Source organism: Schistocerca piceifrons, unplaced genomic scaffold (assembly GCF_021461385.2).
Source record: "Schistocerca piceifrons isolate TAMUIC-IGC-003096 unplaced genomic scaffold, iqSchPice1.1 HiC_scaffold_266, whole genome shotgun sequence".
Lineage (NCBI taxonomy): Eukaryota > Metazoa > Arthropoda > Insecta > Orthoptera > Acrididae > Schistocerca > Schistocerca piceifrons.
The window spans coordinates 1-5,000 of record NW_025728478.1 but is presented as its reverse complement, the minus strand read 5'-3'; the positions used below and the strand labels follow the sequence as shown (position 1 = coordinate 5,000).

Here is a 5,000-nt window from a genome sequence, read left to right as displayed (position 1 = left end):
CATTACACAATCCACACTATCACAACCAGACCAGGAGGTCCGTGCGGAAAATACAATATCCCAGCCTTTCGACATCCACCATTGCGCAGACCAGGCACCAACACCCACACATGTCCTATACAACGGTGCACCCAACATCACAATAGTACCTCCTGTCACAGCGCACAAACAATGACATGAGTCAAAGACACAGGTCTCACACAAGCATAGAATTGGAGCGCCGCCTCTAATAAGCCAAAGGTGCATCCTGACGTGACAAATCTGATCATGTCACAAGCATTCACTTACTATAATCACTATCAACGAACCTGCCGCCCCCGCCCCCCCCCCCCCTACACCTTTCCGTACAACAACGTGTAACCTAACCTAACCTAACCTAACCTATGTTGTACCTTAACCTAACCTATGTTGTACCTTAACCTAACCTATGTTGTACCTTAACCTAACCTATGTTGTACCTTAACCTAACCTATGTTGTACCTTAACCTAACCTATGTTGTACCTTAACCTAACCTATGTTGTACCTTAACCTAACCCATGTTGTACCTTAACCTAACCCATGTTGTACCTTAACCTAACCCATGTTGTACCTTAACCTAACCCATGTTGTACCTTAACCTAACCCATGTTGTACCTTAACCTAACCCATGTTGTGCCTCAACCTAACCCATGTTGTGCCTCAACCTAACCCATGTTGTGCCTCAACCTAACCCATGTTGTGCCTTAACCTAACCCATGTTGTGCCTCAACCTAACCCATGTTGTGCCTTAACCTAACCCATGTTGTGCCTTAACCTAACCCATGTTGTGCCTTAACCTAACCCATGTTGTGCCTTAACCTAACCCATGTTGTGCCTTAACCTAACCCATGTTGTGCCTTAACCTAACCCATGTTGTGCCTTAACCTAACCCATGTTGTCGCCTTAACGTAACCCACGTTGTCGCCTAAACCTGCTCTGTAATTGTTATACGACTCGTTCAATTACTGTAGTGTTGCCCACCCGCAACCCTCGCAATATAGTTCGCTACTCGCACTGCCCGCACCCCTGTGTATCGCTTCATGTTAAACACCTTGCAAGTCTTGCTCACTTTCCACATGCTCCTGCTGTACACTGTAATGTGGATGGCAGCAGGACGTACATGCCGCCCCTCCCCACGTCCCCACCTTGCCCCCTGCCTTCGCAAGCTGGTTGGTGAGAAGTTTGCATGTTCAATGCCCTTCGCATGCGACGTACTCAGGCTACGTTGTGGTGCGGCCTGTGTCAACTGTCCGCTGATGTCGTACGCGTGAACCACAATCTGTACTGCACATTCGTCCTTATGTACTGAATGATACATCGTGGCACATGTGTGACCGCACAACGACTGCGCCCAAAAACGGCGGACCATACAGTGCAAATATTGTGCACGCAGCTACGTGTCGTCTCCCTATGAGAGCTGGATTGCAGTGTGGTACGCCATAGAGACGTGTGGGAGGAACGGACGCCGTGGATGGCGATCAGCATGAGCTGTCTGTTGATGTATTCGGACCTAGTCGTCTCTCCTCACACACCGTGATGGCATGGTGCACCGCGTTCCATATCTGCGACATGCTACAGAGGCCGGTTGACAGTCGTTCGAGCAATGGACATCGCATACGTACGGGGGCCACCTTCCACGTATTGTCTAGGCGTGCACATTTTGTTGCGTGTATGTGGGCAGACGTAGTGTGGCGTGACACCTGACACAGGCATGCAATAATCGTTGAAGTTGCAAATGGCGATGGACGCCTGCGTTTTCTGGTGAAGTTACGCAAATGAACAAATGGTAACCTGTTGTGGTGCGGTTGTTCTCGCTAGGGGTGAATCGGTGATGGCGACGATAGGTTGAGGTACTAACCGGTTGTTCCAGCGATACCCACCATGCCGACGAAACTGAACGGCATCTGGGTGTGAAGCGATACGCGGCGGTGGCTGGGTGGGACCGTCCCCGGCCGGTGAGGGGGCGCCTCCCGGCGTGCTGGCCGCGCGGTGCGTGGGCGCACGCGCTACAGCCGGCTGGTGGGGGCGGCCAGTGGCAGGCGCGCCGGCCGACGGACGCGGCAGGCGTCGCAGCTGCGCGCCGGCGCACCCTGCGCGCGGCGCCGTGCGGCCAAAGTAGGTCCTCGCGGGCCCGGTGCGAAGCGCGGTGGACATCTTCAGTGTGCTGGTCCGATTGAGGGACTGTGTGCGTTGAGGATGCGCCGCCGCCCGGCGCTCGGCGCCGCGACGCCCGTCTGCTGCTCGGTCGCCCCAGCGGTTCTCGCTGGTGGTTTGTATCGCAGCTGTGCGGATGTGTTGGCGCGTGCGCTGTGCTGGGAGAGTTCGCTTCGGCACCCAAGTGGGGCTTTTGTCCTTCTGTGGCGCTGGCGTTGGAGCTGCCGGTCACCGTAGGTGGCGCGTGTTGTCTCCCGCCGGCAATGCCACGACAGCACGCTCCCGGGCCTCTGTCGGCAGCGGCAAGCTCAGTTGGGAGCACGGGTGGTCGCACCGAAAGCGTCTACTCGCCTAACTCCGGGCGATTGCGCCTCTCTCGAACCCGACCAAGTACTTGGGACGGCGCTGCGCGCCGCCGGGACCTGAGAGGGTTTCGAGGTGTATTGTGCAGGGGAGCTCAGCCTCCTCCTGTTTGCAGAATGATTGAGCGGACGCTTGCGTGTTCGCGCGGGCCCCCGGGACACACTCCCGGGCGGCCGGCTGCTCAGCTCTAGTTGACGCAGCTCCCTGGTTGATCCTGCCAGTAGTCATATGCTTGTCTCAAAGATTAAGCCATGCATGTCTCAGTACAAGCCGCATTAAGGTGAAACCGCGAATGGCTCATTAAATCAGTTATGGTTCCTTAGATCGTACCCACGTTACTTGGATAACTGTGGTAATTCTAGAGCTAATACATGCAAACAGAGTCCCCGACCAGAGATGGAAGGGACGCTTTTATTAGATCAAAACCAATCGGTCGGCTCGTCCGGTCCGTTTGCCTTGGTGACTCTGAATAACTTTGGGCTGATCGCACGGTCCTCGTACCGGCGACGCATCTTTCAAATGTCTGCCTTATCAACTGTCGATGGTAGGTTCTGCGCCTACCATGGTTGTAACGGGTAACGGGGAATCAGGGTTCGATTCCGGAGAGGGAGCCTGAGAAACGGCTACCACATCCAAGGAAGGCAGCAGGCGCGCAAATTACCCACTCCCGGCACGGGGAGGTAGTGACGAAAAATAACGATACGGGACTCATCCGAGGCCCCGTAATCGGAATGAGTACACTTTAAATCCTTTAACGAGTATCTATTGGAGGGCAAGTCTGGTGCCAGCAGCCGCGGTAATTCCAGCTCCAATAGCGTATATTAAAGTTGTTGCGGTTAAAAAGCTCGTAGTTGGATTTGTGTCCCACGCTGTTGGTTCACCGCCCGTCGGTGTTTAACTGGCATGTATCGTGGGACGTCCTGCCGGTGGGGCGAGCTGAAGGCGTGCGACCGCCTCGTGCGTGCTCGTGCGTCCCGAGGCGGACCCCGTTGAAATCCTACCAGGGTGCTCTTTATTGAGTGTCTCGGTGGGCCGGCACGTTTACTTTGAACAAATTAGAGTGCTTAAAGCAGGCAAGCCCGCCTGAATACTGTGTGCATGGAATAATGGAATAGGACCTCGGTTCTATTTTGTTGGTTTTCGGAACCCGAGGTAATGATTAATAGGACAGGCGGGGGCATTCGTATTGCGACGTTAGAGGTGAAATTCTTGGATCGTCGCAAGACGAACAGAAGCGAAAGCATTTGCCAAGTATGTTTTCATTAATCAAGAACGAAAGTTAGAGGTTCGAGCGATCAGATACCGCCCTAGTTCTAACCATAAACGATGCCAGCCAGCGATCCGCCGCAGTTCCTCCGATGACTCGGCGGGCAGCCTCCGGGAAACCAAAGCTTTTGGGTTCCGGGGGAAGTATGGTTGCAAAGCTGAAACTTAAAGGAATTGACGGAAGGGCACCACCAGGAGTGGAGCCTGCGGCTTAATTTGACTCAACACGGGAAACCTCACCAGGCCCGGACACCGGAAGGATTGACAGATTGATAGCTCTTTCTTGATTCGGGTGGGTGGTGGTGCATGGCCGTTCTTAGTTGGTGGAGCGATTTGTCTGGTTAATTCCGATAACGAACGAGACTCTAGCCTGCTAACTAGTCGCGTGACATCCTTCGTGCTGTCAGCGATTACTTTTCTTCTTAGAGGGACAGGCGGCTTCTAGCCGCACGAGATTGAGCAATAACAGGTCTGTGATGCCCTTAGATGTTCTGGGCCGCACGCGCGCTACACTGAAGGAATCAGCGTGTCTTCCTAGGCCGAAAGGTCGGGGTAACCCGCTGAACCTCCTTCGTGCTAGGGATTGGGGCTTGCAATTGTTCCCCATGAACGAGGAATTCCCAGTAAGCGCGAGTCATAAGCTCGCGTTGATTACGTCCCTGCCCTTTGTACACACCGCCCGTCGCTACTACCGATTGAATGATTTAGTGAGGTCTTCGGACTGGTACGCGGCATTGACTCTGTCGTTGCCGATGCTACCGGAAAGATGACCAAACTTGATCATTTAGAGGAAGTAAAAGTCGTAACAAGGTTTCCGTAGGTGAACCTGCGGAAGGATCATTACCGACTAGACTGCATGTCTTTCGATGTGCGTGTCGTGTCGCGCAACACGCTACCTGTACGGCTCGCCGTAGCCGTGCGCCGCGTGCGGAACCACGCGTGCCTCTCAAAACTAGCGGCAATGTTGTGTGGTACGAGCGCTGAAGCGCTGGAGCGGCTGGCCTGCGGCACCTGGCGCCTGGCGCCGGTTTTGAATGACTTTCGCCCGAGTGCCTGTCCGCTCCGGTGTGGAGCCGTACGACGCCCGTCGGCCGTGAGGCCGTTGGACACAGAACGCTGGAACAGGGGCCGCCACACGCCTCACTCCCGCCTATGCGACCGTCTCGAAAGAGACGGCGGAAACTGAGAAAAGATCACC

At 54.7% G+C, this 5,000-nt stretch overlaps 1 non-coding gene across 1 annotated transcript; it reads left to right on the top strand.

Moving 5' to 3' along the window:
- Positions 1-2,737: 2,737 nt before the first annotated feature.
- LOC124743839 lies at positions 2,738-4,645 on the top strand. Its single transcript, XR_007010588.1, has one exon. It is a non-coding gene; the product is annotated as a small subunit ribosomal RNA (ribosomal RNA).
- The last annotated feature ends 355 nt before the right edge of the window (positions 4,646-5,000 follow it).